Source organism: Vanessa tameamea, chromosome 10 (assembly GCF_037043105.1).
Source record: "Vanessa tameamea isolate UH-Manoa-2023 chromosome 10, ilVanTame1 primary haplotype, whole genome shotgun sequence".
NCBI lineage: Eukaryota > Metazoa > Arthropoda > Insecta > Lepidoptera > Nymphalidae > Vanessa > Vanessa tameamea.
The window spans coordinates 1,643,864-1,657,940 of NC_087318.1; the positions used below are offsets into that span (position 1 = coordinate 1,643,864).

At 36.2% G+C, this 14,077-nt stretch overlaps 1 long non-coding RNA gene across 2 annotated transcripts; it reads right to left on the bottom strand.

The window, feature by feature from the left end:
* Nucleotides 1–4,236: 4,236 nt before the first annotated feature.
* LOC135193468 (uncharacterized) lies at nt 4,237–9,150 on the bottom strand. Of its 2 annotated transcripts, none has more exons than XR_010309252.1 (4): nt 8,859–9,150; nt 8,633–8,728; nt 8,362–8,526; nt 4,237–5,380 (listed from the first exon to the last, which is right to left on the bottom strand). It is a non-coding gene; the product is annotated as an uncharacterized LOC135193468 (long non-coding RNA). The 2 variants fall into 2 exon arrangements; XR_010309253.1 differs by having other exon boundaries at nt 4,238–5,380; nt 8,400–8,526.
* Nucleotides 9,151–14,077: the final 4,927 nt, after the last annotated feature.

The window sequence follows — 14,077 nt, forward strand, 5'->3', positions numbered from 1 at the left end:
AATTCTTTAGATAAATCACAAAAAAACGCTAATGGCGTTTTAGACAATACCTCGCTTAATTCGCATCCAGATTCGCATTCGTGAATATCCAGAAGCTTCTCCAACTAGTGTCAGATCTAAATGATGCGGTAGAATAAATTATAAGTGGGTGATACCCACCCATCTAGTCTAGGTGGGTGGGTTCCACCCACTTATGTTGCGAAAAGTTCTACCACCTTTAGTATATAAGGCTAAGTCGATTTTAAAAAAAATTGGGTTCCAGTAGGAAAATGTGTTGTATATCAAATCAGATTGGTGATCACAATCGGAATTAATTATTGATAGTGATATCCGGAGGTATGATTATTGAAAAATGATAAGCTAATAAATCAATTTTATGGAAGCATATAACAATATGTAAATTAAATGATACTTCCACTTACTCTTTTTATTTAATAAATTTATTTGAAATCTTTTAATTTATAACCAACTAGAAAATTTAAAATAATATGCATGTCAATAGATTTAAAAAAAAATGTTTGTGAACAATACGAATAAAATAGATAAACAATTATACCTGAACCAGGCTAAGCTAAAAAAGAAAAGGATCCAAAATTGTATATGCCTCGAGCCTGTAATTACATTGGTTCATTCATCATGCAAGCATTAACTAATATTCTATACTAATCATATAATCTTAGCCGGAAGAGGTCCATTGCTTCTTGCTTGATCCATTGGCTTCCAAAGATCCTCACAAGATCACAGTTCACCCTGTACGGGTGTACTTACACTGTGTCTTCCGATTCGTAGTCAATCAAAAACTTTTTTGCCCCAGCACCGTCGGTTCCACGAGCTAAGTACCCTGCCTACTAGGTCTTCAGTTCTACAATTGGCCTAAGTGGGTTATTTTACTTCGTCAGCGGATTTCATATTTTCTGTCTCAAACTCGCAGTGAAACTTCGAGCAAAACTCACTCCACTATTTACCCCAAACGTTAATACAGGGTATGAAAAATGAATGTAAAGCTAAGTCACGTCGATTCTAAGGAATGGAGTAGCTCGTCGAATATCAATTAAGTATCTTCAGTTCCTATATTAAATGTGCTACCGTTATTTAACATATGATCACTTCTAACATTCTTGCATTAGCTTGTAATTAACATTTTATTTCCGCGAATGCACTTTTTAACTCGCCAATGTCACGTACGATGGAGAAGACACTATTGAGATTGAACGTGCTGTTCAATCGAGGTTACAGGTAATTTAATTTTGAAGGAATAATAATAATAGATTATATGTAAATCCATAACTTACGGAGAATCACAAAACTGTCAACTCATCGTCCTGCTGCCCTTATCCCAATTTTATTTGGGGTCGGCGCAGAATATATTCCTCTTCTATACTTCTCTGTCTGACGTGATCTCACAAGTAACATTCTTTCAAGCCATATCGTCATTTCACACAATCAAAAACCGGGGAGAAGACGTCAGCACTATGCGTACCTTCTACCCCTGCTGTAAGTGTCACCGGGATTTTCAAGGGCACAAAGAATCCCGTTAGGTTCTCTGTATCCCGGAAACTCCTCTAGTTTGAAAACCCACAAAGGTGGGCCAACTGTCGGGCTGTCACGATATAAGCACAAGCAAGTCCCTGAAGGGGCGTAGGGGGTATCGCTGGATTTTTAGTGGGTATGCCGGTGAGCTGGGGCGCACGGTCAGGCGTTCTCAGCATCGCCGAATCTCACATAAAACAACTCATTTATGATTTATTAATATTCATATTATCTAACATATACTCTTTGTCATCATCAAAAAACAGATGAGATTATATGTATGTATATTTCTTATACTGTATCTCGTACTGTTCGCACGCAAAAAATATTATTAGTTTTTAATAATACTGATTGATATTAATTTCCGGTGATAATACTTTTTTGAAATACGAGACTGATATGTCATTATCTCACATTATATTTTAAATGTCATCAATACATACGATCCCATTTCAGAGTGATTATAATATTTTTTTATATTTCTTGAATGATTTTAGCAATCTGATAGCAATTTGATTATTTTATATATATTTTAAATTGACTAAGACAACCGAGGCCCCACCTCACGCATCCACGGACCCAGACTTGTGTATGCCCTACAATTTTAAGTCCCAGTGGTGGTGGCTGTGGAAGATGATACCTTCGTCGTCTCCGCTGAACAGAATCAGCCCTTTTGCTTTCCGCATTGCCGTCTCATTCTAGACCATGTCTGTCTCGATAACACGGCTACGACGCTCCACTAATTCTACATGGAACAGCTAAAATGAATCCTCGCAGGAAGAGGTCTCGTCCGTTCTTACGAACCAGGATCTGCCTCTACACTGCAAGGTGACGCGGTCCGTGCCACGGTGGTGACACATCGTCTCTGCTTCCCATCTGATAATACACAGGTATTCTCCAAAAAAACCATGACCTGTCATTACCTGTGTAAGATGTAAAATGCCACATCAAGCAGCCGTATCCTTGTTTGCTAGATTTATATTCTCACTTACAACTAATACAAGTAAACAAGAGAAACAGTTTTCTTATGTGTGTGTCTTATTTATGAATATTACACACACATATATTATATTATCATCTTCAACATTTCCATTTTCCACTTCCTCAACGATTTAATGATTTCCGAGATCGGTGTCGCACCGTGACGGAGGGAACTACACTATTCAAATTCGGTGCCAGATCCATCAAGCGCTTCCATCACGGTCTAATGGTACTGTTCAATCTATTTGATGTGTTGTATTTTAGGCCGATAACATCTTATTGCATTTATAATTTGATTTAAACAAAGAAATAAGGAAAAATTTGCTATCAACAAATAATTTCACTTTGTTTTCATCGCAGTCAATACAAAATGTGTAGTCGTTATAACATAATCATAAAACATAAACATAATCAGCCTGTAAATTTCCCACTGCTGGGCTAAGGCCTCCTCTCCCGTTGAGGAGAAGGTATGGAGCATATTCCACCACGCTGCTCCAATGCGGGTTGGTGGAATACACATGTGGCAGAATTTCGTTGAAATTAGACACATGCAGGTTTCCTCACGAGGTTTTCCTACACCGCCGAGCATGAAATGAATTATAAATACAAATTAAGCACATGAAAATTCAGTGATGCTTGCCTGAGTTTGAACTCGCAATCATCGGTTAGGAAGCACGCGTTCTAACCACAGCGCTAATAAATATGTAATTGGAATATGAATTTTTAAAAAAAAAAGTCTGACTAAAGTACTATAATAATTCTAAAAAAATAAAAAAAAAAACAACAATCAATCCAGTTCTCAATTATTAAAAAAAAATAATTTATCATAAAAATGTATCACGCTTTAAAAGAGTGATTTTGATTTTACACTCGCGACTATTTAATCCTAGATAATACGAGATAAGTGTCCAAACATTAATGAATGAAAATTATCGAGCGATATGATGTCATCTAATGGTCAAAACGTTCGATAAATTTGTTTTGTTTTGAGATAAACATCTTCTAGGTTATTTACTTACGACATAGCTTGATTTTTATAACTGTGTAAGTAAAAAATTGATTTCAAATGAAGCTGCAATATCAGCTCAGAGCTACAATTTTTATATAAATATTATTAAAGTTTCTTATATCTCCTCAACAAATAGAAAAGTGCTGTTGATCTTCAAACAGGTAAACATTTTCTTTTACGAGTACAGCAAAATAATTTGATTTATATCAAGCTATTTATAAGTGAACTCATAATCAGCCCACTTTAATGAACTGCAGGACATAGACTCTCTTACGTGTTTATTCTCAGGGTCCTGTGTTAAGCTCAATCTCCTCCTCCTCAAACCTCAATGGAAATTGAGCACCTGTCATTCGTCTAAAATCATCTGACTATCAGATGGATGGTCTGCCTACTTGACCTCCTTGCTTAAATGAATTAGAACTCATAAATTCAGGATTGAAACATATTCTTCATTCAGCATGAAAATAATTTATTAAAACTTTCAGTTAATTTAACGAATGTGTCGAAAGTACAGTTCTAACCACCATAATTTAACTACACTGGATCAGAAACAATCAGATTAACCGCCTTCTTCGTCTAGAGTGTCTTATACAATTGCGAAAATAGCATCAGAGGTCAGGTCAATAAAAAAAGAAATTTTCGCAATAAAAACCTAATAGGATCCCGTAATTACAACCAATACATGTTAATATAAAACTTTATGGCTATAAATAAAAAACTTTTTATATAAAGAAAAACATTTATTAAAAACACAAGTGAACAGTGCTACATAAAAATATAATCATTACTATATGAACTTTGGAATAGTACATAAAACATTTAAAATAATCTCAATAGTTAGTGTTAAGTGCAATTTAGTAAACAATCTGAGTGTTTTCATTTAAAAAGTAGTTGTAATTGAATATTTTTTACAATGACAAATAAATGCAATCTGTGTGGTAATTTCATAGCAACGGTAGATAGTGCTAAATGTTCTCGTTGTACAAGCACGTACCATCGAGCCTGCGTTAACATAAGCCCGAAAGGTTTGGCGCCGACAAAATGGCAATGTCGTGACTGCAAGGGGAAGACTAAACCTCTTAATAACTCCCCAGACCCCCCCGTGCCAGAAATGAGTGAGGATACTTTTGTTGACGCTAGCATGACGACGGCGGCTCACAGACTCTCGTCAAGGAAATTAGATTGCTGCGAACTGAACTTTCAACGTTTGGGCGATAGATGGCGCAATTTAGGCAAGAGCTTACGCACATCAATACCGCAATAAATGACTTCAACACACGGGTTGATAAGATAGAGGAGAGACTTTCAACGTTAGAATTACGTATTGCCGATTGTCCGAATGCCTCTGTGGTTTCCGCGGACCAAGATATAATAACGCAACTACGACAAGAACTAAACGAAAAAGAGCAAGAAAATCTTTTAAATGACGTTGTTATACAGGGCCTAGCAGAAAAGCCAGCGGAAAATACAGTTCAGATTATCAGCTTGGTGGCGTCCAAAATCGGTATTACGCTGGATGACAGGGATATAGTCTCAGCTGAGCGTGCGGGACCCGCCGCGGTCTCAATGAAGGCGAGGGGCGACCGCACCCCCGGCCGCTCATTGTGCGCCTCACTAGACGTGCGGTGCGCGATCAGCTACTACGGGCGGCACGAGTACGTCGTACTGTGGACTCGACGGGCATTATTGAAGGACAGCCGCGACGTTTTTATATTAATGAACGTCTGACAAGAACGAACGCCAAGCTATTCTTTAAGGCTCGCGAAGAAGGTCGACGCAAGGCGTGGAAGTTCATCTGGTCAAACGCAGGTCGTATCTTTGTTCGAAAAGATGCCAACTCCATGTCTCATCGCATACGTTCTGAAAATGATATTATGAAATTTTTTGGAGTCGATTAAATTGGAAACTCATGTATACTGGCACTCATAATGTATTCTTAATTTTAATTTTTACATTAGCTAAATGTTATACTTCATATTTCGTCTTTCTTAGCAAGTATGTACAACTTAGTCAACATCTTGCAAAAATCTGTAGAAACGTTATAATAATATTTGTTATTATTTTTGAAAATTATATTATATTCTTTTGTTATTTTTATATTTCAATACTGTGTCGAATAGGAGTGTGCAACTATGGTATAATGATAAGGTATTGTTTTGTTGCTATATATTTGTTTTTAACTCATATATTTTTAATAACTTATACAACTACAATTTATAAATATACATATATAAATAAATACTTATTATATAAAAAATATTACTATTCTATTAAAACTTACAATTTTACTAATGTTTATAAGTATAGTATACTTTTATTTTAGAACATGCAAATTATATGACATCTACCCTATCTTTACAATATATATAAAAACTAAAAAGTATAATTGGTTGTATATTAAAATATTTAAAAAATCTCTTAAATGTTGCAATGTTGAATAATAAGAAATTAAAAATTGGCTTCCTAAAAAAGGGTTCATTAAGAACTAGGCAGGAGGAGTTTATCGTAGCTGTACAAAAACATGAAGTTGACATAATGGCAGTCAATGAGACTTGGTTGAGACCAGACGAAGAGGGCTGCGCCCCGGTTGTGCCTGGCTATAGCTTGCATCATATACCACGACCTGCATCCACTAAGCGCGAACGTGGAGGAGGAGTCGGGTTTTACATTAAGCGTGGTATCTCAGCACACCTTCTCAATCACCCGGCTACTATAAATGTGGAGCAAATGTGGCTTAGTGTAAAAATTAACAGTAAGGTCATCATAATAGGCACAGCGTATAGACCCCAGTGGCTAAACCCGCAAACTTTTATTGACGCCTTAACCGAAACGTTTGGCTCACTTAAATATTATGATAGTATTATATTGATTGGTGATTTTAATATAGATTATCTCAACAAAAATTCAATAGGGTTTACAGCGTTGCTTAATTTTCTTTCGTTTACTGGTCTAACTCAACATATAACCGAACCTACTCATTCTACGACGGGCGCAAATAACTTGCTCGACTTATTTTGTACTGACTCACTTAACATTCAGACTAATGTAGACCACATATCCGACCTTAGTCACCATGCATTCATAACTGGTATTCTTAACATTAAAGTAGAAAAATCTCGACCACTTAAAATAACTACTAGGAGCTTAAAAAACATCAATAGAGAATTACTTAGTGCATACCTAGAAAATATAGATTGGGATTTTCTAGCTGGGCTGGAAAACGTCAATGACTTAGTTACTGAGTTTACAGGTGTTATTATTGAAGTCTTTGATCTAATAGCTCCCATAAAGATGAAGAACGTAAATGAGCAACATTATCCTTGGATTACAGATAATATAAATTTAATGATGAATTTACGTAACGAAGCTCATACACAGGCTAAGCTCTCGAATAATGAGGTTCATAGGGAATATTATAAAATGTTAAAAAAATTAGTCGAGGAAACGATACAAAATGAAAAGAAAGTTTACATAAAAATATTTATTAACAATTACGCGAAAAATTCCCCCATCATGTGGAAAAATTTGAAAAAACATGTTAGAATTAAAAGTAAAAAAACTTTGCAATTGCCGGAAAAATTTAATGATCCGGAGTCAATTAATTCGTTCTTTCTGAATATTCCCGGGTCACAAAATGCACCATTATCTGCCATTTCATATTTTGATTTACATTCATTTAATGATGACTTGAATTTTAAATTAAAGCTAGTAAGCGAAGAAATGGTCTTGAAGGAGCTGCATAGTTTAAAGTCAAATGCTATAGGGAGGGACGGCATATCTCTGGATATGATATTATTGTCTCTTCCCTATACACTCAGAATTATAACGTGCATAATAAATAAATCCATAATGACTCATATATTTCCTGACATGTGGAAAGAGTCAGTAATTCGACCTATCCCCAAAAATAATAACCCTGTTAGCTTAAAAGATCTTCGACCTATAAACATTCTACCATGTCTCTCTAAGGTTCTCGAAAAAGTAGTATGTCGTCAATTAACAGAATATCTAGAATTAAATCGAAAACTATTTCCAGTTACCTTAATGATAGAAAACAGAGAGTTGAATTGAAGTGTGAAGATGGGAGGCCTTTAATCTCAGGCTGTTCCTCAGTTAAAAGAGGAGTGCCACAAGGCTCAATTCTAGGCCCACTGCTTTTTATATTATACAGCTCGGACATTACGAAGTGTATTAAACATTGCAATTATCACATATATGCCGATGATGTTCAGCTGTATATTTCCTTTAAACTTTCAGAGATAGATAACGCGCTAGAAAAGCTTAATGAAGATCTTAGTAATATCTCAAACTGGTCTGAGTCCAATACATTAGTGCTGAATCCAAGTAAAACTAAATATATGTTACTGGGTACCCCTAATCAAATTAAAAAAAAATCTGTTAAAACCCTCAACATACAAATGAAGGGTGAAAATATTCAGAGAGTTTCTGAAGCAAAAAATTTGGGTGTCTTAATGGACGAGAATCTACGCTTTGAAAACTACTATTCTGAAATTGTCCGCAATTGCTATTACCGTTTAAAGATTCTGTATCGTATCCGTGACTCACTGAGTACTGATTTGCGTATTACATTGTGTGAGAGTTTGGTTTTGTCTAAGCTGAATTATGCTGATGCACTTACTGGACCAAGACTACTTGCAAGAACTAAAAACGTAACACAACGTGTCCAAAATGCTTGCGCTCGATATTGTTTTCACATACCCCCACGCACTCACGTCACGTCATTTTTGAATAATTCTGGTTGTTTAAAGATGGAAAGTCGTAGAAAATTACATTTAGCAACACTTTTATTTGGCATTATAAAAAATAAGGAACCCTTGTACCTTTACAAACAACTGCGATGGGCGAGAGACGAAAATACCTCGTATGGTACCAGGGCGACCACATACATGCTCAAACAGCATAAGCACAGCTCCGCTAGTTTTCGAGGCAGTTTCCGGTACTCCGCGAGCAAAATCTGGAACAACTTGCCACCGCCTATCCGTAGCCTGCAAAACATTAATAATTTTAAAATAAAATTCAAGACCCATCTGCTAAATTTACAAAAGCAGACATAGATCTTGTCTATACAATATAATTTGATAAACTACTTGCCTATCGGTTATGGCCATCTTGCATTATGGAAGTTGCTCCTTAGGTACTTGAACACGGATGCCGGATTGCCTCGACTCGCCTATGATATTTCACTCCCTGAAAATACATACAAAAATACGATTACATTAATAATATGCATATTTCAAAGTAAATAATATATAACACAAACAGATTAAATTTTATATATAATTAACAGATATACTAAATAAAATAATACCTTACATACCTTACAGTAGCACAGGACATTTGCATTATCTGTTGCTGAATATCGTTTAGTGCATAAAAATGAAAAATGATCTCAATTAATCTATGGTAGTTCTTTTGTGTTGCTTTTACTATGTTTGTTGTTCACTTTGTATTGTTTTTACAATTCATGTAAGCAAATAAAATCACTTTAAGGTAGTAATAACACGTCACAGAATAAGTAACATATTAGGTTTGTAATGACGCAACGTGACGCAATCCACATGGGCGTGCGGTGACGATTACACTGACGTCGGTCGTCGACGGTGTTCCGTTATGTCCACATCCACGTTGCGACCGCGCACCCCCCGCCCCGCGCGAAACCTGTTTTTTTTTTTCATAAACACTCCCGAGACTAGCGGTGGTGTGATCGGTCGCAACCTGCGTCTTGCGTCCCGTGCCCCTCAAATGTTTATGTTTAAGTTGATACTGTCATTGCGTGGCTACAAGGGAGACAGCTGAAAATCAGCAGAGGGATAAAAATCCCTCATAGCCTGAGCTGTCTCCTTTTGACTGCACACAAGTTCATATTCATTATATTTATTTATTTATTTTTTTTTTTTTTTTTTCTTTATTTATTTACACTCATGCATAATAGATTTTTAAATATAAAATACAAAATATATAAAATATATTAAAAAATATAAAATACAGAGGCCAACCAGTGGCGGGAACAAGGTCCAAGCCACCAGTGGTCAGGGCCCCAGAGAGAGGAACTTCCTCACAATACGCGCCGTGCCGAGGAGTACTGCCTTCTGCATCAGGCCCTTGACCCAGCTGCCTAACGAGAGCCTCTTAAGTTGTTGGTCGAGGCTCTTGGCCATTAGGCCATTCGCTGAAACGACTATCGGCACAATAACTGCTGTATCCACATCCCACATGTCGACAACCTCGTGAGCTAAGTCAAGGTATTTTATTTGCTTATCCTTCTCAGCCTTCACGAGATTCTCGTCATGAGGGATGGTGACGTCAACAATTATCGTGCGGCGCTCTGACCGATCTATCACCACTATATCAGGCTTGTTGGCGACAACAGTCCTGTCAGTGATTATAGATCGGTCCCAGTACAGTGTGATACAACCATTCTCGAGAACTGGGTCGGGCACATACCTGTAGTAGGGTTTATTTTTTTTCTTTATTATTATATCTTTCTTTGTTTCTGTTGTTTTTATATCCATTTTTGTATATTTTTTTTCTTTATATGTGTTTATGTCAATAAATGTTTTTTTCTTTCTTTCTTTTCTAATTAGGAAACAAAAAGTGTGTATTCCAATTATTTGGAAAGCAAGTAAAGTTTTTGGTTCAGCGTTTTATATAGCTCTGATAGTGTCAGATTGCCATCCGATTTGCCTAGAAAGATATTGTGCCGCATTTTACAGACATTGTATTTTACATCACAAATGGCTTCGCTAAATAGATCTTAGTTTACTATATTTATATATATACAACTAGCTGTGCCCGCAACTTCGTTCGCCTAGTTGTCGGAAACACTATCATGATTATCGTTTGATTGCTCACGTTGGTTTTTGTTATTATAATCGTCAATAAGATTTAATAATATGTTTTACAGTACTTCAGCGTAGATTATATTTTTAGTTTTATTTTCTTGTGGTAGAAGAACATACTGATTTTGCCCGCAACCCGATCTTGACAACGCGACATATAGTTGGCCGTGTGAAAAGCAGTCTTGACGTAAATCGATTCCTACGTGTTTAAATGTTTGGCCCTGTGATTTATTAATGGTTACGGCAAAAGATAACTTAATGGGAAATTGAATTCTTTTAAAATTAAAAGGTAAATCATTTGAAATCATAGAGATGCGAGGTATAAGCACTGTTTGACCAACTGCCGGACCAGTCAAAACTGTTGCAACGATCACGTTATTGCGAAGGAATTTTACTTGAAGGCGGGTCCCGTTACATAAATTTGGTGGTTTAAGATTTCTGAGTAAAATTATCGCAGCACCTATTTTTAACTTCAGGGAATGTGGTGGAAGGCCGCTCGGGTTTAAAGAATTGAGAAACTCTTGTGGGTAATGGACAGCATCTTCTTGATCCATTACATTATCAATAGATGTGTAGGTAGTTATATCGCCTGGAAGTTTGGTTAAAATGAGTGCTGCCTTGAGTGATTTAAGAAATGCTTTGAGGATGGATTTGAGCCTGATATCAGTTCTTTAAAAACTGACGTTGGTTCTGGAATTTTAGGTATATTCACTTTAACACTACTACAACACAGTCCAGGACTTTCTGCCGTCCATTTTTTTGCTTGGCAACAGTCGCATATTTTAACCATTCCTCCAATATCAATATCATTTAACGCAACGTAGTCAAGAGAACGATCATAAGCAAACGCAGAATTCAAAAAATTATGTTGCCTGCGAGTTCGACTTATTAATGATCTTGCATTTTGCTGTGCTAGTCGATGGGAACGTTCAACGCTTGATTCCCGATCGCGGTTTGCTGAAGTTCGGGAATTTTGTGCGGCCAAACGTTGAGAACGTTCAGCGCTTGATTCTCGTTCGCGGTTTGCCACAGTTCGAGAATTCTGTGCGATCAAACGTTGAGAAAGTTCAGTACTTGATTCCCGTTGTCGATTCACCGAAGTTCGGAAATTTTGTAAGGCTAACCTCTGTGAACATTCAACGCTCGATTCCCTAGCACGATGTTGTTCACTGACCGTTCTTTGATTAGCCAACCTCTGCGTATTGTCTTCAGCCGTTTCATTGCTACGCAAAAGCCGAAGACGCTTTGCATTAGCAGTCTGCCGAGAAAGGTTAGTTCTTTTTCTAGGCATTATAGTGACAAAAAAGATAAAAAAATGTAGGTATTAAATTTAAACCAAAACGTATCTTGTAATCAATAAAAACAAACATAAGGTAAATAATTAAGTACCCGATAATATAATGAAATCTGTATTGAAAAAAAAGTATTATAAAGGTTATTTAATTATTTCGATATTTTAACGTAATAATAAAACCATATATGTTTTAATAAACAAAAACCTAACCAAATCAGAATAATTATGCAGATGACAACCATTTCTAATAAACAAAAATTTTGACAAAAAAAAAACCGACTTCAAAAGACAAAAAAAATAATATGCTCTAAAAAGTAAAAAATAATTGCTTATTATTCTACAACTTAATAATCAAGAAACTTATTCTACTTACCAATATGTAGGTACGTTCTGTGTTTCCACGCAGGGAGATAAGTATGTACCTACCTACTTTAAATCTAACTTAACACAAACCTATGAATAACAAACAATGATCACAATTAAATTAAAAATATTTAGACTATTTAAAAGTTAGCAAAGTTATTACGATAATATATTATAGTTAAAATTATTGTTATTTTTGGAGTCGGTGTCAGCCAAGATAACGCAACAATACGCTACGTATTAACACAATCACGTTAAACACAAGTAAACCGTGAAACAAAAATTTAGCCGATATTTAACTCGAAAAATGACAATGAGGATGGTGTGGATATAGAATTACAAAAGTTTGAAACAGTTCGTAGTCAAGTGACTCGTAACGCTTCTTTCTCTTGCCTGGTTACGGGCGTGCCCGACACGTCCTTTTAAGAGCTCTCCCTCCCAAACAAATAGATAATATATATTCACTATCATAAAAAGTAATTGTTCTTTGTCATCAGTGTAAATCTTAAAGGTCGCCATAAAATTTAATAATTACCAACATCTGTGTTTTTATTGCTTATTGTTATACGACTTACGTACACACACATCAAGAGGACTGATGATGCAGCGATTCTTTCATCGTGAGAACCAAACTAAGTGCAACATTGCAAATGTGATTTTATAATTTAATTATTATTCATGCATTCTAATTACTTACATCGAGTAGGTTAGACATGCTAATTAGGAAATAAGTTTTATTGTAATTTCGTTTAATTAAATAAGTTTAAATTAGTTTTTGTTTTTTTTTCGACCTTTCGACTGTAGCTAACGTAACTGGCGCAGTCGGTAGGATACTAGATAGGGGCAGTTAGGTCATCACTAGTATCCAGAATCTACGGACCAGCTGCAGAACCGGAAGGCGAATCCAGACTTCGATTCACGAAGAGAAACCAGAAATGAAGTATATGTGAGTACATTTGAACTTTTCTCGTATTGCTCTTATCCTAGTTGTATTTCCAATCCAAAATGTATCACCCTAGAGTTCATAGATATCGGGAATCTGCATCGCAGCAGGCCCGACGTCATAGTTTAGATTGTAACAGAAATTTAAATTTAGAACTTAATTCTAAGTTAATAGGTTTAGATAATACAAATCCTAATATGTCTCAAGATCCGGACACCATTTATAAAATCCTTAGGATTGTGCCCGACTTTGACGGAAACCCTAATGTACTTACGAGATTTATTAATATTTGCGACCAAATTGTAACGCAATATTTAAACACCGCGCCTGGTAGCGAATTATCTAACTTGTGTCTATTAAACGGGATACTAAATAAAATTACGGGTACTGCCGCCGCTACTATTAATTCTAATGGCATACCAGATAGTTGGCTTGGTATCAGAACTTCACTAATTAATAATTTTTCTGACCAACGGGACGAAACAGCTTTATACAACGACCTCTCGTTAGCCGTACAAGGAAATAAGACTCCTCAGGAATTTTATAGCCATTGCCAAACGCTATTCAGTACGATAATGACTTACGTTACACTTCACGAGACTTTACCGACTACGATCGACGCCAAACGCGATCTTTACAGAAAAGTTACTATGCAGGCATTTGTTCGCGGCTTAAAAGAACCTTTGGGTCCACGAATTCGGTGTATGCGACCCGAAACCATAGAAAAAGCTCTTGAATATGTTCAGGGGGAATTAAATGTTACATATTTACAACAATGTACAGACGGACTAAAACAGCAGTCGACCCCTAGAATGCAACCCATTCCATTCCCACAATCTCGTCCTCAAAACTTTCAACCACCGATATTTAATTGGCAGTCCCTGTAGGACAACGTCCTATACAACAACCACAGCCTTTTAAATTTAATTTTAATCGAAGTCAACCTCCGTATAATATGCATACAAAAACGCAACAGATGTTTAGTGCACCACCGCCTAAATATAATCCACACAGTAACGTTTTTCGTTTGTCACCTAGGAATAATTCCCCTCAAAATTCAATGCCAAAGCCTATGAGTGGAATCCAAAGTTTTAATC